Raw genomic sequence first — 22,479 nt, forward strand, 5'->3', positions numbered from 1 at the left:
CCGCCTTCTTTATTCCCATGTCATCGGTCGACTTAAGGGCCGTGGCGGTAATAATACGTAGCTCGATATCTAGTTGGTGAAGTACCACGGCCCTAGCATTAAAGGACAAGATTGCTTACATTACTCCCATTTTCAAAAATTTTGTACCCAAACATAATTTTGGGTACCTTGATCCAAATCAGATTGTTAAAACCGGGCAAGTTGGCCGTGCGGTTTGGGACGCGCGGCTGTGAGCTTGCATGCCGTGGTACTTCACCAACTAGATATCGAGCTACGTATTATTACCGTCACGGCCCTGAAGTCGACGGATGACATACGAATAAAGAAGGCGGAGAGAAAACATAGATCTACTGCACTTACATGCCAGAAAAGTCAGAAGAAGTATGAATAGGAAGTAAGAAGATCAGTATGACCTTGAATATGGGGTTGGAAATTTTTTAATTCCACCATGTAAGCTGTAATTATTTTTTCTAACTTCCGTGAGACTTAAATTGTTTTAGACTGCCATTTTTGTCGTATGCGAACATTGAAATATCGGGAGGAATTTTTAACTTGACCATGAACTGGGAGAGAACCACTAACTTTAGTTTATTTTCCATTTCATTGTTATCGTTGTTGAGGATGATGGTGTTTTCTTTTGAGGTCTCCTAAAGCTCATTTTATTCAAACATTTTTGGTGTCTTATTCGAAACCTTGGATCCCAATTTCAAATTATAAATCCATATATTTAAAAATTAATGCTCTGTCATGAGTGAGTCATTATATTCTGTGAAGGCGTTCGTAATCAGTGTCGTTCAGAATCTCTTCAAACTGGTTTAAACTTTTGGTTTCTTGAAACGGTGTAGTAACTCAGATCATATTAAATGCTCATTTACTTAAATCTTTATTTACGTAACTGGGATGTAAATTTCCAAAATTGCACACTCTTTGTCCTAGGAAGCCTGCTGCCTGCTCGATGACCCCCTTAAGCTCACATTTAACATTTTGCCCACGCTCTTGACGAACATTGGAATACGTGGCGCTAGAATATTATAGATTAGGTGTCGCCTTCAGAAACTTGTTAACACCCATGCCGCAGCATTTAATTACTAAGATCAAAATATGCTTATGAGCGCGTTGTCTTCCTCGTGATTAATTAATAGTCTTCCTGCAACCAACTTCTTACAAATTAATAACATACGTGAATATTTTCGATTCATATCTCTTGTAGAAATTTTATATGATACCATTTTACTTCGCACAATCATGTCTATTTTATCATTTCCGTTAAAGTTCGCTTATTCATACTTCCTCATTTTTTTGAAGTTACACTAGAGATGGAGGACCCTCCGTGGCTCCGGCGGCAGCCCGTCTGCCCCTCACTGCTGGGTTCCGCAGTTCAAATGACGGTCACTCCCTGGGAGCTTACTGCTGGATAAAGCGGAGGTGGGACAGGCTTTTCTATGGGTTTTCTGCATTTCGGGCGGTCGCCCAGGTGACAGATTCCCTATCATTTGTTTACCTCACATTTATTTATAATTGTTTACCTAGATTTTTATTAAATATTCTGAACGAACTTGTATTCCAGTCGCTTACTCTTAGACCCATAAAATTATTTCCTAATCTGTCCTCTTGAATTCCAAATTTATCTTCATATTAGAATCTTTCCTACTTTTAAAAGCTCTACTCAACTTATTGTTCGACTTATGTCATTCCACGCCAACTCACTATTGACAGCTAGAAACATACCACATAGTCGAGCATCTGATCTCCTTACTCCCAAGTCTTCTCAGCCCAAAGTTTGCAACATTTTAGAAACACTACTGCTTTGTCGGACATCAACCAGAACAATTCGTGCTGTTTTCGTTTGAATTTTCTCCAATTCTTATATCACGTAGTCCTGGCGAGGTTCCCATGCACTGGAGTCATACTCTAACTGCGATCTTACCAGAGACTTATACACCCTCTCCTTTACATCCTTACTACAACCCCTAAATACTATCATAACCATGTGAAAAGATATGTAACCTTTCTTATCTATTTCGTTATGATTACCCCAACGAAGATCATTCCTTGTGTTAACACCTAGGTACATACATTGTTCCCCATCAACACAATAATTAAAACTGAGAGGACCTTTCCTCTTGGTGAAACTTAGAGCTTTATTTTCATCCCATTTACATTCATACCATTGTCTGCTGTCCATATCACTACATTGTTTAGCCCCCCTGCAGTCGTTCACAATCCTGCAACTCATTTACTATTCTATACAATATAACATCATCCAGAAATATCCATATCTGTGATTCCAGTTCTTTACACATGTCATTTATATATAAATATATAAGAACGTACAATGGTCCCATAATATTGCTCTGTGTGACCCCCCCCCCCACTCTTAACCATTAAAGGATCAGATAACGCTTCAAGTACTCTAATTATCTGAATTCTGTTTTCTGGAAATGTTGCCACACATTTAACCACTCTTTTGTCTATTCCAGTTGCCCACCAAGTATCACCATTGGAAATTGTTATTCATTTATATGTCTTTCATCAATCTAATTTTCCATTAATTATAACAAGTATACAACCACTCTTAAAGGATGTCATTTTTTATAATTTAACGACTTTGCAGCGCACATCCTTTATTCGTATGATTCTTTTTTTAAATTTTATATCTGTGACATTTGAATTGTAAACTCTCATCCAAGTAGCAGTCTAAAATAAAGAACATCATAGTGATCTATAAAATTGCAGCAATATTTTTGCTCTAATTTAAAGCTGTGCCATTTCATAATAAAACAATAAATAGCAATCAATCAGTCCGCATCATTAGGCTAATACAATGCTGGGGAGCAGTATATTACTCCACTGCCATTTGAAGCGGAGTACGTACCGCACATAATGGACAATGCAACTTCATAGAATTAATAGAGCCCCGAGCAACACACAAGCACTGCCCCTCATGTGGGTGGATCTCACCGTAATATTTGGCCATTTTCAACAAACATAAACTGATTTATGGTCTACTAACACAGTGGAACAATCTGCCTCTCAATGTAGGCAATGATGCCATTGCTTAAGTGACGTGTTACGTTAGTACCTACATCTGTTCAAGTATACTCTCCATGAAATTTCTCCTAAAACAAACGTATAGGAGCCTATGAATTCAGTATATGTGCGCATTCCAAAGCATTGCAATCTCAATCCGCTCCCTATGACAAATATTGAGATATTTCGTTATTGAAGAAAAATTTTCATTGTAACTACTTCGTCTTCTTTTATTTCGAAAATGATTCTTGTCTCACCTCATTATATGATAACATATACCAGTCATTTAAACTATCATAGTTGTGAAACCGTAAAATGAAATGAAATGAAATGGCGTATGGGTTTTAGTGCCGGGAGTGTCCGAGGACAAGTTCGGCTCGCCAGATGCATGTCTTTTGATTTGACTCCCGTAGACTACCTGCGTGTCATGATGAGGATGAAATGATGATGAAGACGACACATACACTCAGCCCCCGCGCCGGCGAAATAATCCAATTAAGGTTAAAATTCCCGGCCCAGGCAGGGAATCGAACCCGGGCATCCTGTGGCCCAAGGCCAGCACGCTAACCATTTAGCCATGGAGCCGGACATGAAATCGGCAATGAACCAGGAACGAAAAGGAAAAGACGGAATATAATACCCACTCTTAATTTAACTTCGAGATGAATAAAATCATTGATTCATCGCGACCAAAAACCGACCTGCTTAAGCACAGTACTTTGACTGTAACCTCCTAGTATAGCTGAAGTACTCACAATTTCCCTATTAGTAGAAAAGAAGTGGTTCCTGTAATTGTGGATGTTTAGAATGGTGGATCAAATGTCCATGTGGGATGCGGTGGGTGGTCGAATACATTAGCACATAGGCTTTGCTGCTAGTTTTCCACTCTACGTGGTTGGTATTCCAACATATTCCGAAAAGGAAATTTCACCTAAATATTCACACTCGTATTATCAGGAAGGCCTCCTCATACCTAAGCTCCTACTTAAAATCAAAAATGAGCCACCGTGATCCAGGCAAAATGTAAAATAATCTGAAGAATTCGTTTTTGCTCGAACACAAATAGGGGAACATACTTATAATTAATAAAAGAAGTAACATATGGGCTCGATAAGAGGCGACCCTATGTCACAGCCCGCCCAAGTCATACTAATAACAGTTGTACATTATAAAATTAAAATTCATCCGGCTAGACACTACTATGAACACAATTTTTGAAGTGTTGCAGTGGTAAGGATTATTAGAAATGTGCTTCTACGTAACAGTGATTTTACTAATGACCTCACTATCCGATTTGTGGTGTAGTTCAACTGTTTATGGTGGTACAATAGACAGTCTTGGAAGAAGAGAAGAAAAGTGGGCAGAATGGAATATTGAACACATTCACGAATGAAGCGGGAAAGAGAGGGAAGGTCTTCGTACGTCGGACAATTTAAGAAGTTTCAATTTCATGGAATTCATGTATTACCAGTTTTACATTGAAATTGATACAATAAAAGAGTACGGATACGAATGTGAGGTGAAGACTACAAATTCCATCCAGGAAGACTGAAACCGTACGTATTTTACAGAAGATTAAAATTTAACGTCTCTCAGCCTAATTGAGTACGGTAGTATATCTGTTTAAGTGTGTTCTGTGCAACTGTCCAGAAGTTTGAGACTACGGCAGATTAATTCTGCAATGAATGGAATTCCTTTGTGCCAGTTGTAGAATTTTAATTGGTTTGAACCGAACATGGTATCTTAACATTCCACTAACGAGCACTTCTCAATAGATTTCAGGTATCTCTCTGGAGTCAAGTCACGTAAATGTGACAGAGGACAGCGTCTCTCGATTGGCTCATAAAACAATACATTCAACCTTAATTCTTGTGGAATTCAAGAGACCGCTTTGTGATAATTGGGCACTTAGCTATGAATAGTTATTGGAGTATGAACATTCATCAGTAATAAAAATATGCGGATCACCTTATTTTACTTGAATATGTTACAAGGTTCTCGGCACGAGTATTCTTGTTATCACTAAGGCTGCAAGGCACGAATAAAACATGGCAAAACTGGAGCATGATTTTTCTTTTGTTTCAGGACACCAGTTAGGACTCCGATAGATTGATTTTTATTACAATTATCGCCATTTTTCACGTCAACGACTTGCTAATTCTTGTGTTTTGTGGTGTACCTAGAAAGTATAAGATTTAAATCGTACGGTCAGTGGAGTTCTAACTCCTATTCACGTCCTTAGTGCCACAGTACCATTATTCTGTGGTGAGAACCTGAACCTCTTGTTCTTTCTTCAAAGAAAACCTGATCTGTGGTGGAGCAGAAGAACTTTTATTACACTTCCTCAGAGAATAATAATAATAATAATAATAATAATAATAATAATAATAATAATAATAATAATAATAATAATAATAATACGCATAATTCAATCGATCACTACATCATAGGTTATTTAAACTCTGTCCGCACAACTGACATCATCTCTTCTCTAGGAAGTGGGGGGGGGGGGTGGTGTTTGGACACTTGCCGCAATAATTTTAAACACTGAAATGTACGTGGTTTCTAATTTAAATTTCAAGTATAGAAGAAACCATAATTTCCGTTGTTAACCGCAAAGTGACAACCGACGTACTGTGAAGTTACACGGTCCTACATTATGACTCAGAGGCGCCACATCTAAAAATATATAAAATTAGGAAGTTACCTTCCCGTAATTTAAAGGAATGTTTTCTGGCCTAATAATTAGTGTTATTAACTTGTTTAAAGATTTTAAGCAATGTTATTTTTTATTTGAACAATTAATGTGCAGTTCTTTCACCACTTCGTATACTAATATCACCAATAATATTATCCGGTTCCATTGATATGTTTGTCTTCGCATGTGAGTTTACTCGTCCAGAGTTGCCATTTCACTATCACATTAGAAAGGCACTTACATCTTATGGCATTATTTTAGCACAAGAAAAATTATTTTAGTATCTCAATGGTATAGTGTTCATGTTTTGCTTTCAAATTTCTGTAAACTACTTTACAAAGAGACTGAATTAAATGTTAATTGAGTTTAAGAGGAAGTAAACGTAAAACGATTTATAGATATGAATTATCTTTAATATACATCATTGCCTATTTTATTCAGAAGTCATCCTCAATTGAAGCACTTAAGTAAGAGATGTTAACACTCCTATTAATAATTGTACAGTTAAAGTTAAAATTCCAAGAAATAAATTTTCATTTACACAAGGATTTACCATTATAAACACAGTCAGAATACTCGACATTTGGTTAGTTATTATGAACATTTAAATAGAAATCTTACCGGAAATACAACGTATTTGTATTTCTTTGGACAGTAATATACTCATGTAGAGCATTATTCCAGGGTCAACTTGGCACATTCACGTCACATTGTAGGATGTTCATATTAACTATGTCGGTGTAATGTAACCATAAAATGTACTTAGTCTTGTTGACGGTTAACGCAGTAGATGAAATTAATCACATGTTGAACATATTCAATTCCAAATTTCAATTTTGTATACATGGGCCTGCATTTCACACAATTTTCCCCACCTTATTCGTAATCATACTCTAAAATTGGAAAATAAACTCTTAAACATGTAATTGCCCGGTCAAGCTGAACTCCTTGTGACAGTCTTGTGGGACGCTTCTAACAATATTTAGCATTATCTATGATATCATTCTTTGAATAAGGCAGCACCGGTTAATAGCCATTATGTACACAAATACGGCGAAGGTATGGGTCATTTGTTGGTGCAAGATATATGGAATCGACCCAGCTTGATAAGTAAACGATACCGGTACTGCTTTCACGTCAGTAGGATTGCTGACACGGTCTTGCCCACCTGATTGGTCATGACGAGCCAGTTCCTGTATGCCAAGCTCTGAGGCGCTCAGCTGACTGGTACAATTCGAGGTGAAATGACATGAAGATTCACCTGTAAACCATACCACACCAACGTGCATGGGCAGGTTACCAAAAACTGTCATCGGTCTAGACGGTCCGGATAAATTTTCTGCTTGACATTTGAATAACTGTTTGGTCTGTAGCTATACGTGCATGGCAGAAATTGTCAAATGAAGGGAAGCTTGTACAGAGACCTGGGACGAAGACAACCTGACGGACATCTGTGTAGGAAATCGTCGTATTGAGCCATTCCGCATATGATTCAATTATTTATTTATGACACTGTGGAAATATTTTATGCATATGCAAGACGCTGGGAGTGAAGACAGGAAGCTTACCGCAGCTTTCCGGTGGCCACGGCTGTACCGTGGCTCGACAGCTCTTCATTCTGACCGGCCAACTGAGTAGAGTTTGCTTCGGCTTACCGGTGGCTCTACAGCTCTGTTCTCGGGAGACGGAGAGGCGCCGGTCCGCAACGTCGGCTGTCCTGAGAATAGTTTTCTGTGCTTTTCCTTTCTCTTGCACTAAGGCGAAAGCCCGACATTTCCTATTTTAGGCCACGGCCGTACCCACATTACCTCCTCCGAATATCACACCACTGCTACAAATATTCCTGGCATGGGATACGGCGTAACCGTCTGGGAGACCCGCCGTAGCCTATTCGGGTACGGATTGTTAATTTTTACCTATCAGTGTTGTTAACTTCTCTATTTTTGTTTATTGTTATAGCAAGTCTTATGGGCAATAAATACTCTGTTAACTACTTGTTAATATCTGCTAATATAATACGGTTGTATGCCTATGCATAATTATGGTGTCAGTTGTCTGGGATAAATGGTTAGGGTGCAGATCTTTGGTTCAAGGGGTTCCGGGTACAAAACCCGACAGGGTCGTGGATTTTAAACTAAAATAGTTAATTCCGATCGTTCCGGGCTGGGTTTGTGTGCCGTCTTCAGCATTGGAATTCATCACCGACAGGGCCACATTCTTATAAATGCGCAGGTCGCTTACAACCGCCAACTCGAACGACTTGCCACTCGCCATTATTATTATTATTATTATTATTATTATTATTATTATTATTATTATTATTATTATGTCAGTAGAATAATTGTGAGCAGTTATCACGAGAAAAAACAGCTATTCAAATGTAACACCACCCAAGTACTCGATGTCTTGTTTGGTTTCTCCATACAGTTGTTGAAATTTCTACATAAATTGAAAACTTGTAAATTATCGGGGTAATGGGATGCACTTCAAAATAATTCTCGTGTGAATGGTAGTATTTAAATAAATATCAGTATTTGAGTAATGGTGAGGCTTAGTGTGAACGGATTAATATTTATATCTTGATTATCGTCGGACAACGAGGATTATAATAAAACTGAGAGGAGCAGCATCGTAAGTGGTAATAACAAACAAAATGTTTACCCCATATATTCTATAGTGCACTTTGTACCCCAACAATGAAAGTACACATCCTCGTAAGCTTCGAAAAGTGTTCAATCATTATTAACGCAGAAATAGGAATTTCCAAGTATCAGGTAACTCTCCCCGTCAACTGTGTCACATTCTATAAGAAACAACTTGTAATTGTTTGAGTGATTGTGAGTCAAAGGCCTGTATCTACACTATACACTTTGCATTCTTTCCTACCACCGATGTGCGAGTTCTTGTTACTGGGGTATCTGACATAGAAAGTTGAATGGCACAGATATTTCGTACAGTGAACAGAGTGAGCTTCGCTGGATTACACTGCATTCGCGGTGGTCGTTATCTTAGTATAGACTCTATTCATGCACCTCCAGGAATTAAAGATCACAAAAGTATATTTAAGTATATTATAGATAATATTCTAGGGGTCCGTTGTCTGTAATATTATTTATTTCGCCAAATTTTGGTATATATTTTCCGTTTTAGGTCAACCCGAGATCTCATCAGTAGTTCTTAGCTTTCGTGCCTGTTTGTTTGTTTGTTCCCCCATGTTGGGTAAACGGCTTTATAGATCTCAACCAAACTTCTTTTTTAGAGTCTACTCATCCAGGAGCCGGATTCGACATGCATATAATTTCAAAATCACTGAACAGAGTGGTCGTTTATATGAAGACAAGAAGAATTTTTTTTAGTTTTCTCTTACACTGTTAACTATATGTCAACCAAACTTCATATTTATAGTCCACTTATCCAGCAGCAGGTTTCGATATGCATATCATTGAAAAATCACCGAATAGATTGGGGGTGTATAGGAAGTCCAGAAGATATTTTTTCAATTTCCTTTTATACGATTTAATTATATCTCGACCAAGCTTCATATTTAGAGTCTACTGATTCAGGACCAGCATACGATAGGAATATCATTTAAAAATCACCGAATAGACTTGGGGTTTATATTAAGACCAGAATATCTTTTTTTTTTTCTCTTACATTATTGATTATGTTTCGACCAAACTTCATATTTAGAGTCCACTTATCCAGCAGCAGGTTTCAATATGCATATTATTGAAAAATCACCGAATAGACTGGGGGTTTGTACGAATGAAACAATAGTTATTCTTTTTTTACACTGTTAATAATATATCAACTAAACTCTATATTTAGAGCCTAATCGTCCACAAGCACGTTTTGATATGCATATCATTTAAAAATCACTGAAGATACTGGGCATTAATAGGGAGAAAAGAAGAGTTTCCTTTCCTATTTCCTCTTACGCTATTGATTATATGTATAATCTGTAGACTATGTGAAACGCCCCTCCATTTTAAGAAACTTTTGTTATATACATGATTTCGCTTACTCTTCAAATGACGGAGAAAATACTATTTTTACAGGCTTCATGCTCTTCAGCCAGTCACGCATACCCTCTCAACCTACAGTTATTGAAGGATCCATAACAGGAGAAAATCAGAGGATGCATAATATTTCTCTCGGCTTGAAAATTTACCCACATAATGTATCTGAACACCGAGGAAATATGAGGTAGAACCTTTCCTTTGGTGTCTGTCTGTCTACTGTCTGTCTATCTGTTTATATATTCCTCAAAGTGGAAAACTAGTGGACTTATTCCAACCAAACTATATATTTCGAATATACTCACTCCGGAATGTGTTATGAGGTGCATATGATGTCAGGGTAACGATATGGAGTTGGTGTTTATAGGACTGTTATTCTCAAATATTTTCGTTGACATTAGGTCCATCAAAAGAATGTATATAACAAACGTTTAAAAATATATTATTTCCGTTCCTTTATGCTATGTACGTATTTATCGTAAGACGTATAATAACGCAGATGGTAACTAAAAATTAGATTTTTAGTCCACGGCTCGTAGGGCATGTCGTGCATGTCACTTCAAGGTGGGTAACGGGAAAAACTATAGAACTATTTTGCTATTTCCGGAAGGGTAAATATTAACGGAGATATCATCAACGTCGGAGCGCCACGCAAGTGTTCAGAGATACAATATGTAACCTGAGAACCACGGAGAGTTTCGCACAACTTCGGACCAGGAACTGTACCGCACAATGAATTCGGAAATTGTACTCATTCTCTCTCGAATTTGTTCAGATTCATTACATTTTCGTTACTGCCGCGCGCTGTCGTAGGAAAATATCATTTTGACATGTCGCATTAAACGTGTGAATAGAGCCATGTTACTTCGCATAAATTCCTGAAGAAACGCGTAATCTACTGCAAATTCCCTTGCGAATAACGGGTACAAATGCTAGTGCCGTCTGAAAGGTGAGTTTTGATGGTAGTGATGCGTAAGCTGCTAGGGTCTGTTCTATGTACGAACGCACATCGGATATCGACTTTCTGCTTTTCCTAAAAGTCCCAAGCTCCATTTTGAGCAATCTCTGCTATATTTTGGTTACAAGCATTTAATTAATTGCTTCTCTGTGCTCAAACTAAAAATACGTGAGAAATAATAATGATCATGAACTATTTCTTTTCATATATGGAGTGAACGTATATTTGAATATTATTTCCGGATCAATCAGTTCTGAAATCATCGGCAACTTTGTGATACTTGGAACACTTCGGCTTACTCAATCATCAAGTAGCAAATAGGAGTTAATTTAGTGAACATGGACCATTAAGTGGTTTAAACTTGACCTGCGTATTAACCATTCCCCTAATTTGGGGACCAAGTTTTCTCACAGTTCCCTCTCTCACAATAAATAGATACACACATAATTAAATACCGTTCCCCACTTTAAGATGTCGATAAGGACACGTAACGACTTACAATTCTTCTCATTTATTTACTTTTTTTTCCGGTTCTTAACACTGACATCAACCCGACTAACCTGTTATAGTCCAACATTTTCACAAGCTCTTGCAGATTACCGTCCTATTTATCTTCTCTTGGAGTGGGTCATTTTAAAATGTGTACTGAATTATGCATGTCTCTCATACCGAGAATCCACTGTTTATGGGAATCAGAGTCTTGTGCATACTGGCAACATATAGAAAATTCAAACGTTATTCCCTCCAAAGTAATAAACTAATCTCGCATGTTAAGCAGACAATTAATTACAGTGCAATATACCATTACATATATACTAACTGTTACCCACGGTTTTGCACGCGTGGATTTCATAATTTGATAAAACTAATCGTTCTTCGGTACTGCACTAAGACATTATCTGAAAATTCCAGAAAGTATAAAAGGTCACCGCTAATCCTCTCCCCCCAACTCAAGTAGATTTCCCCAAAGCAAAAAAAAAAAAAAAAAAAGAAAACATTTTCATTTCTTTTTAAAGGAGATTCCAAATACCAACTTCCACGTCTGTTACATTCAATTAAGACCACGGTCGCTTCCTTCTTACTCCTAGCTCTTTCCTATCCCATCGTCTCCACAAGACCTATTTGTGTCGGTGCGACGTAAAACAGATTATAAAAAATTGAGTTCCATTAACCCCAAAACCTCTTTATAAACCACGTTTATGGTATTGCTTTTGGAGTTAAGACGACCAGGCTACTGGCAGAGCTACCTCTGGAACATGCGACACTGTACATGTGAAAAACATTTAAGATCGGAAACAAAAGATACGTGTTTTTAAGGGGATTCAAAACACAAATTTTCACGTTCCTTACATCTTCATTTTTTTAGATATTAGTATCCTCATAAAAAAGTCATCTCATTTTTCGCTTATCCCCCCCCCCACCTTCAAGTAAATTTCCTAAAAACAAAAATGTACTTGTCCATTTCGTTTCAAAAAAGATTCCGTATACCAACTTACCACGTCTGTGAGATGTTACGTTCTTGAGAAATATTGTCGATAAACTCATTTTAAACATTCGTCGAATTTATCAATTCTTCTCACCCCCTTAAGTGGATTTTCCGAAAACACCAATTAGGTGTTTGTTTATTTTTAAATTAGATTCCTGTACCGCAGGTATACCCGCCCCGTTCATTTAAATTAAGCGCCTTGGAGACACAATCTGATATATGACGTTTGCAACAACTAATTCTAGGAGTTTGGACATTTCTCAACAGATGGCACTACTATTAACTTACGTTATGCTCTCTGGCGTGAAGATGAACTATTAAAATTATAGAGTATTTTTGTATGTTAAGGTTTCCTAAATTGAATCGTTTATTCTTTGTTTTCGGTGTGTTTACAACACTTCTATCTCTTCCCACCAACTTAAGATGTCGGCCAACAGAAAATGTTGGATATTTATTTTTCATCCAATCAAATTTTCTGGTATTTATTTGATCATCCAATAAGTGTTGGGTGTGTGTCGAGCCTTAGCCCAGAGCTTTCTGGAACTTTCCCCTTGGTTAAAAAGCCGGCACATTTTCGGACCAGGTTGTCTTAGTGATCGCCCCAGTCTACTGAGTGTGTCTTATTGAAGGAGGTGGGAGCGCCTCGTCCACCTTCGAGAAGTCTACCAGCTCAAGGTAATGGCAGATGCTGATTAAAATCTTCCAGTCCTTCAAAACTTGCTCGAGGGGGAAAGTTTCAAATCTTTAGTAATGTAACTTCGTGTTCTAAAAATGTAAATGTCAAACTTATAATTAAATTCCAAACTAGTCCAAAGAACTCATCGGCAATCAGGAAATGGAGAATGAATTACAATCTCATATTCCCTCCAAACTTGATTTTGAGGTGACTATGATTTTGTAACATTTTCTATCTTGAAATTTCTCCAACTTAACTTTTCTCCATCTAGTCACCTCGGTAGTATATAGGCTTAACCTCTGTAACGTAGGGCCACAAGCCCAAATACGGTTTTATGTATTTAACGTAAATTTCTAGGAGTGCAAATGTTCGCCTCCTTTCCATTTTTTTTTGTTTTGGGTCAGTAATTTAACTTTTTTTGCAAATACCTTGTACAATCGATGTCATTCAGTTCCATGTTTAAAATACCTGACTGTTGAGCATTAAAGAAAGTTAATACTGTTTTGTTAAATGTAGGTTGTGCCTAGAGAGGCCTCGAACATGTGAAACTTTGAGGGTAGATTAATAATTGTATATCGATGGAGCAAAGACGAGGCTCCTATTAATGTTAAGGTTGAATGGTGCCTTTGGAATGTTGGAAATGCTATTAACGTCCGCAGAGTAATCTCCGGGATAATTTTGTGGAGCAAAGGTGCTGTTGTAAGATGATATATTTTGGATATTCTGCCTCCTAGATAACTGATTGAAAGATGTTCTTACTATTAATGTAAAGGAAATTAGGAGATCCGTCCCCTACACTGTTTGTCGAAAGGAGCCTCAGTGCTCACTAAGCTCAAATTTGTTAAATTGATTGTTATTCGATTTTCTAAAATTGTTGCCAAGTTTCTATGAAATTTTTATCTGAATTTTTGAATTTGAGTCTTTGAAAAATAACCAAAAGGTAGCAGTGAAAGAAATATAGCTCTATTTTTAAAGTTTTAAATCAATCTTTCGATTGTGTTATATCCACCCATTCATGCCTACACCTTATTTCACCTCTGTCCACCACGGGAACCCCCGCAACGAGTGGTAGCAGAGCGTGGTTGAATGGGTCTGGATAAAGCCTATTTGGACGGATAACCATAGAAAACAACACCGGACTCTAAAAAAAATTTTTGGGTTGCTGGACTTTTCCAAATTTGAAATTTTCTATCACTATGTCTGGTCCTCGCGAAGTCGTTGCACCTGGGTACCTGTGCAAGGAGGAATTAATTTATGAACTTCTAATTAGGAAGGTCCAGTCTGGCAGCACAGTTACGGAAGATATTGCCAAACTTAAGGAATCTTTAAAATTTCCCATTTGTATCCCGGTATTTGGGGATAAATATATTGATGAGGCTCTGTCCATTAGCACTGATAATACCACCGAGCTTGCTTCTGTCGTTAGTTTTTTTAAGTAAGTGATCCTTCTACTAATCAATTTAAGAGAGTTCAGGCTAGACTGTGTCATTTTTACTATAGGTCTAGGGACATATTTTCTCTGAAATTGAAGGATGAGCATGCTAAGGAAGCGAGTAATCTACTGGAACAGCTGTCTGATATGCCGAATAGGGCTAGTCAATTGTTGTCCGGGGCGGCTAGTGCTAAAAGTGACCCTGTTCCAACTGCAAACATGGCTGCGGAAGAGGACTCTAGTAGGTCGGCTGAGAGTAGGAAATCGGTGGCTACACAACAAACGTCGGCCCCATCGGAACGAACATCTGATCAGCTAAAACAACCTCCAAGTATTTTATGAGTAATGCTGTTTTCGAACCCTCTCAATCTCCAATAACGTCACCTATGATGCTTAAGGGCATCTCCAAATTTTCAGTTAATTCAACTGAATTGCTTTTTTGAAAAAGCACATGTCAATAAATCTTAGTTTGGAGATATCCACCTAAAACGTACAGTGTCAGTGACAAGTGCTGTTTCTCCAACAAACTATTATTTCCCAGGCAGAGCTACCAGATAAAGCAATGCAGTGACGTGTGTAGTTTCTGCAGAAAACGATAGATCTATACTTAAAGACTGTATTACTTGCCTTAACTCAATTGTGGCAAAATCTTGACATGTGTCGTTTCAAAAAAAAAAGATTCAACTAATTAGGTAATTTCATTTCTAAGGTTCTTAGTCGAATTTCAAGGTCATGCTTTGGTATTTGTTCTCTCTCACTCTCAAATTCTCCAAATAATTTACCCCCATTCTGTAGACATCCTCTCGGACAAAATCGTAAAATCAATAGCTGACAGTTGTTCTATTGAAGACGCCCATGCCCATCTTTTGGCTAACTTTATTCCAGCTACAGCAATGTCATCCCTAATAGAGATGTAATACTTCCGAGTACAGAGGCTGGACGACAATCTGGCCGATTTTATTCAAGACATAAAATTCTATACCAGGGTATTTGCTCTCCATTTTCCAGAAGTTCAAATTGTGCGAACCATTGTCGAAGGGATCTCTCCGCCTTATAGGTCTTACTTATGTTTGGCCTCTCGACCAAAAACCTTCCCGGAACTCCAGGCAATGTCAGTGTCAGCCGAAGGAGTGAGGTACGCTGACACTTTACAATTCACCAGGGAGCCCCCTCCGTCATCTAACAGTTGTCGGTCACCGCCTCGCCGAACATTCCCCACACGCAAGTGTTTTGCGTGCAGATCGACTGAACACCTTAGGATTAAGTGTCCCTTGGTAAAATCTAGTGGAGCTGGGAACGGAGCAGGTCAGTTCCAAGGTTGCTTCAAGTGAAGGTCGTTTTCCCATCTAGCCAAGAATTGCACTTCACCTAACTGCACACCGTCCTGTTCAACTATTGGTGCAGCCTCTACTAAATCAGGCGATAGGAAGTGACTAGGTTCATCGGCTGAGTCACAATGTTCAGCTTCCCGAGGCTCAGCCACCATTAAATTAGGCAACGAATCTTTCAAGGAAGAAACCTCGTCTAGTTTGTCATTTGAAGGCCCTAGAGAATGCCTTCGAATCGCTTCTGAGACCCCAGAATACGTGCCATTTCTTAAACTTTAAGTGAATAAGGAACCCGCCAAGTAATTAGATTCAGGGAGGGTTGGTTATTTTATTTTCGAGGAGTGGTATGCTTTGTTGACAGCCTGTTGGAAATTTGTCTCCCATTAAATGCGTTTCGGCAAATTCATCACCGTTAGAAATGTTTGGCTTTATTTTTGCTAAAGTTCGTATTTCAAAATTTACATGGAAAACTAAATTGTTTGTGGCTAAGCAGTTGTCTTGCCCTGTAACATTGGGAGCCATTTTCATGTCTCATTCTGGTCTTGTGTTCGAAATACAGAGCAAGTCGTGCACATTCCAATTTGATAGTAATGTAAATATTCCTCTTTTGAAATGTGATTCTGTGTCTTTTTCATCTATTTCTTCTACCCAGAGTGAGCTGTCGTTAGATCTTAGGCATCTGCCTGAGGAAGAGTCTGAAAGTATTAGAAGGATGTGTCAGTCTTTTCCGGACGTATTTCCTGAAATCCTTGGTGTCACTGATCTGACTGAGTATAATATTGAGGTTATGGATTCAATTCCTATACGCTTTCCCCCATATAGGCTATCTCCACCTAACATGAAGGTTATTAAGGAGACCATTGATCAAATGTTAAAGGATGGTATTATTCGACCTTCAAAGTCAGCGTATTCATCGCCCATATTCCTTGCACCGAAACCGCAAGGGGTTTTCAGGCCTGTCATTGATTACAGGGCTTTAAACCGTAAGTTTATATTACAATCTGTGCCCTTCCTGATCTTCATTCTTGTTTTTCATGGTTTCGCAAGGCTAAGTTCTTTACCATTTAGATCTTAACCGGGCATATAAACAGATACCTCAGGCAGACGAATCCAAACATCTAATGGCTTTCGCCACTGATTGAAACTTGTATGAATACAATCGCGTGCCTTTAGGTTTCCCCATGGGCGCGGCTGTCTTTACTAGACTTCTGGATAGTGTCTTCTCAGACATCAACTTTGAATACATTTATCATTATCTCGACCATGTCATTGAGTTTTCGCAGACATTTGAAGAACACTTGGATCATCTTAAGGAAGTTCTAAATCGCCTTCGTAGGGCTGAGTTGACCGTTAAGTTATCTAAGGTAACTTTTGCTAACCCTTCTGTGCCGTTTTTTCTTTCTAGTTGTTTTACGTCGCACCGACACAGATAGGTCTTACGGCGACGATGGGACAGGAAAGGGCTAGGAGTGGGAAGGAAGTGGCCGTGGTCTTAATTAAAGTACAGCCCCAGCATTTGCCTGGTGTGAAAATGGGAAACCACGGAAAACCATTTTCAGGGCTGCCGACATTGGGGTTCAAACCTACTATCTTCCGAATACTGGATACTGGCTGCAGTTAAGCGACTGCAGCTATCGAGCTCGGTATGTGTCGTTTTTAGGGTTTATTGTGTCGTCCAATGCTGTTTCTATCGACTATTCTAGAACGCAGGCTATTCGTGATTTCAAGCCTCATAAGGACATCAAACGAATCACTAGGTTCATAGGCGTGGTGAATTATCAAACGAATCACTAGGTTCATAGGCGTGGTGAATTTCTCCAGGAAATTTATTCCTAAATTCGCTAATAGGGCGGCGCCCCTAAACGTACTTCGTAGGAAATGTGTCAAATTCAAATGGGGGCCGCCGCAGCAAGATGCGTTTGAAGATCTTAAGTTAGCTCTCTGTAACACCTCAGTGTTACCCCTGCCCGATTTCTCTAAGAAATTCATAGTCCAAACCGATGCCTCTACATCTGCTGTTGCTGCTATCCTTCTTCAGGGAACTGGACTCGGAAGGCGGCCTATTGCCAATGCGTATAGGAGCTTATCGGCTCAAGAAGCCAAGTACTCCATCTATGAGTTGGAAGGACTTGCAGTCCCGTGTGCCTCGGAGAAGTCCCGCATTTATCCGGAGCATGTAAAATTTGAATTAAAAGCAGAAGGTCAAGCTTTAAGTTGGGTTTAAGCTAGGCTTCGTCGTACCGGACATACCGCCCGTTGTGCTATCGGAATTACAGACTTTCAATTCGACGTGCGACACATTGGGGGATCATAAAATATAGTCGCAGATGGACTAACCCGCATGTTTTCTAGTGATGTTGAGACCAGTGAACAGGAGGAAAGTTCTTCTCCTTCCATGCCCATACATTCTAGTGTTAGTGCTATTTAGACTTATGCCCCTATGTTATTTCTTGATATCGAGAAATATCAACGAGAAGATCCAGTGCTGGCTCCTATATTGGAAAACTTTTCTTCTCGGGAACACGTTGCCCATTATGTGTTGAGGAACGGGGTTTTGTGCTGCCATTCGAGGCACGATCAGAAGTGGAAAATAGTTGTTCCAGCAGTTCTTTGGCCCATGATATTCAAATACTACTCATGAGATCCCATTAGTTGGGCATTTAGGCATCTTCAAAACCAGAGAGAAGATCAGAGAAATGTTCATCTGGAAGAGTAAGGACGGTGAAATCAGAGAAATGGTTAAAGCTTGTAAATCTTGCTTGCTTAGAAAGTCCACCTTATCTACTAAGCTAGGGCTATTGTCATCATATCAAGCATCTCGCCCTATGGAGCGTTTGTTCGTAGACTACCACGGACTCTGTCCTCAATCAAAGGGGAATGGGAATAAGTTCATCCTTGTATGTGTAGATGGCTTCCCTAGATTTTCATGGTTATTTCCGACTAAGCTGGCTACCACCCAGTCGACCATTACGTGCTTTAATACTATCTTTGCTTCTTTTGGCACTTGCCAGTATACAGTGTCCGATAAAGCAAAGGCTTTCACATATAACTTATTCCTAAAATTCTGTTTTGATTTATCCATCTCCCATGCAACTTCTTCCGCTTATTACCCTCAACCATCTCTGGCGGAGCGGGCCAATCGTAATCCTCGATCTGCTTTGATACCTTTTCATCATGAAGATCATTCCAGGTGGGATAATTCTCTGCATTAGTTAGCTCTTGCTATTAATTCGGCCGTTCATGAGTCCCACAAGTTCACTCCTGCCCCTCTCATGTTTAAGTGTGTTCCCAATACGCCGTTGTCTAATCTTTGGTCCACCAGTGAGATATTGCCAGAGAAAATAGACCTCGATAATATCAGGGATCTGTGGAAGAAGGCTAAAAGGAACATTAAGGCCTCTCATGAGAAGGTTAGAGAGAGATATGATCGTGGACGGAGGGCAACCAATTTAAATGTTGGAGATCAGGTATTGGTTAAGAATTTCGTACCGACAGGCAAGCTTGCCCCTGATTTCATGGGCCATGTATTATGTTGGATTTCTTAACGCCAGTCATTCTTTTTGGTGAGCAGTCCAGCCACTGATTTTTTATAGTGCACTTTTAGCAATTAAAACCGGAATAAATATCTTGGTTTGCTGTATAGTCCACTAAGTTATGGCTGTGAGGAAATAGTTACATTTCTCTCTTTAACAACTCAGAATCTTAAAATTGTAAATATAAAAGTGGTGGCTTCTGCCCCACTAATCTTGTGTTTTACCTTTTGTTGTTCCATCTGTGTACACACCTTTCCCTCTAATAAGGTTTAGTTTCTTCCGTTGCCTGGCTGCCATTACCGTTCCCCCGCCTCCAAAACCGTGCAAGCATTTCACGCACCCATCCTTGATGCCAACCGCCTCACCTGAACCTGTAGCTTAAATATAAACAAACCCGCTCTCTCCATAGAAACTCCACTGTCGCCAACTAAATTACGGTTTCAGTGCCCTCTCTGCCATATGCGACCGAGCTATAACATCTGGCGGGTGATGCAGGCGTCGGGTAAGGGCCCACTCCGCTCTGGCCTAGTCTCCTTCATGACGGCGTACTTGAGAACCCTCCTTACCGGCAAGGGCTGAGGTGCCGTAACACTACCGCCTACTCCACCTGGAGGCAATGCCTCAATATCTGGTCGGTGGTGACCATCACCATGGCTACCCGTCTCATGGTAGCGGGAGATTTGTATCTGACAGTACTTGGGGGTCCGGAGGACCCCACACGGGTATCAGGAATGGCGATCGTTCTTGCCGTCAAACTTGAACTTTACATCCCGGACTTCTACGGCTTCAGGAAGACTTCAAGCCTTATTTTCTCTATAATTTCTTATAAAATAACTTTATCCAGAAATGTTCTGTCTATAAAATTCAACTTCGATTTTTTCTAAACCGTAAAATTTCAAACCGTGTCATCCGAGGAAGGACTTTGGGGGGCGGAGGTCTGTACGGGAGGTACACCCGCCCCGTTCACTTAAATTAAGCCCCTTGGATAACGCCAACTTATATATGATGTTTGCAACAACTAATTCAAGAAGGTTGGACATGTCTCAACAGATGTCACTACTATAAACTTACGTTATGCCCTCTGGTGTAAAGATTAACTATTAAAATTGTAGAGTAATTTTGTATGTTAAGGTTTCCTAAACTGAATCGTTTATTCTTTGTTTTCGGTGTGTTAAAGTTTAAAACTCTCTTCCCGCCAACTTATGATATCGGCCAATAGAAAATTGTTTATATTTGTTTTTTATCCAATCAAAATTTCTGGTATTTATTTGATCATGCAATAAACATTGGGGGTGTGTCGGGCTTTAGCCCAGAGCTTTCTGGAACTTTCCCCTTGGCTACAAATGCTGGCCCATTTTCGGACCATGTTTTCTTAGTGATCGCTCCAGTCTAATGAGTGTGTGTTAGTGAAGGAGGCGGGAGCGCCCCGTCCATCTTACAGAGGTCCACCAGCTCAAGGTAATGGCATATATTGTAGTATTTCAAATCTTGCTTGAGGGGAAGTTTCAAATCTTTAGTAATTTAACTTCATTTCCTAAAAGTGTAAATTTCAAACTTTAAAAGTAAATTTCAAACTAGTCGAAAGAACTTATCCGAAATCAGGGAATATAGAGTGAGTTACCCTCTCGTATTCCCTCTCAACTTGATTTTGGGGTGACTATGGTTTTGTAACCTTTTCTATCTTGAAATTTCTGCAACTTAACTTTTCTCCATTTAGTCACCTCGGTAGTATAGGCTTGGCCCCTGTAACGTAGGACCACAAGCCCAAATAGTGTTCTATGTATTTAACGTAAATTTCTAGGAATGCAAATGTTCGCCTCCTTTCTATTTTGTATCCTTTTTTGGGCCAGTAATTTAATCCTTTTTTTCAAAAGCCTTGTAGAATGGGTACGTGTTACCCCTATTACAATCGATGTCATTCAGTTGCATGTTAAAAATACCTTACTGTTGAGCATGCAAGACAGTTAATACTGTTTTGTTAAATGTAGATTGTGCCTAGAGAGGCCTCGAAAATGTGAATTTCCGAAAATAATTTCCTAATTGTAAATTGATGGAGCCAAGATGCTCTTCCTATTAATGTAAAGGTTGAATGGTTACTTTGGAAGTCTAGAAATGGTATAATGTTCGCAGGGTAGTCTCCGAGATAATTTTGTGAAGCAAATGTGCTCTTGTAAGATTGTATATTTCGGATACTCTGGCTCTTAGATAATTTATTGAGCAAAGACGTTCTTACTATTAATGTAAAGGAAATTGGGAGATCCGCCTCCTTGACTGTTTGTTGAAAGGAACCTCAGCGCTCACGGAGAATTTATGATTAGTGAGCTTCAAGCTCAAAATTTGTTAATTGACTATTATTCGAATTTTCTAATTGTTACCCAATCTTACGAACTTTTGTACCTGAAATTGTGAAGGTGAGACTTTGAAAAGAAACCAAACATAGCAGAGAAAGGAATGCAGCATTAATTTTAAAGTTTTAAATCAATCTTTCGATTTGTTATACCCACCCATTCATGCCCGCAACTTCCTTCACCTTTGTTCACCACGGAGTCCCCCGTTACAATTCCGAATACCAATTTTGACGCCTGTAACGTGTTCAGTTTTTGAGAAATAAGTATCCTCATAAAAGAAATTCAACTCCGTCATCACTTACTTCCACCTCGACGCCCCTATTGGACTTCCCGAAAACAAAAAGTTCGTGTTTCCTTATTTTTAAATGAGATTCCAAATACCAATTTTCACGTCTTTTTGAAATATAATTGCCCTCATAAACATAATTCATCTCCTGTTTTCACTTATTCACCCCGCCCTCCTTAAGTCGATTCTCCGAAAACGAAAACCTGTCTACCTTATTTTTAAAGGAGAAACTAGCTATCAATTTCCACGTGTTTATCATATTGAGATTTGAGATATAAGCAACGCAATTATAGGTTTCAACCCCTGTTTCTGTTCTTTCCCACACCCCTAAATGGATTTCCTGAAAAAAAGTTTATATATTTTTAAAGGAGAATCCAAATATCAATTTTTACGTATGTAAAATCATAATTTTTTGAGATATAAGGACCCATATAAAAATAATTCAGCCCCATTTTCGTTCCTTTTATCTCCTCTTAAATGGAATGTCCAAAAGCAAAGAAGTACATGTTCCTTTATTTTTAGAGGAGATTCCAAATACCAATTTTCGTGTTTGTAACATAACCAGTTTTTGAGATTTAAGTATGCAATTTCTCAATACTTTTCAGCCCAAACCCCCTCCCTCCATTAAGTGGATATAGGTCAAACATAAAATACATGTTTTTTTTATTTTTAAGTGAGATTCCAA

This window comes from Anabrus simplex, chromosome 2 (genome assembly GCF_040414725.1).
Source record: "Anabrus simplex isolate iqAnaSimp1 chromosome 2, ASM4041472v1, whole genome shotgun sequence".
Classification (NCBI taxonomy): Eukaryota; Metazoa; Arthropoda; class Insecta; order Orthoptera; family Tettigoniidae; genus Anabrus; species Anabrus simplex.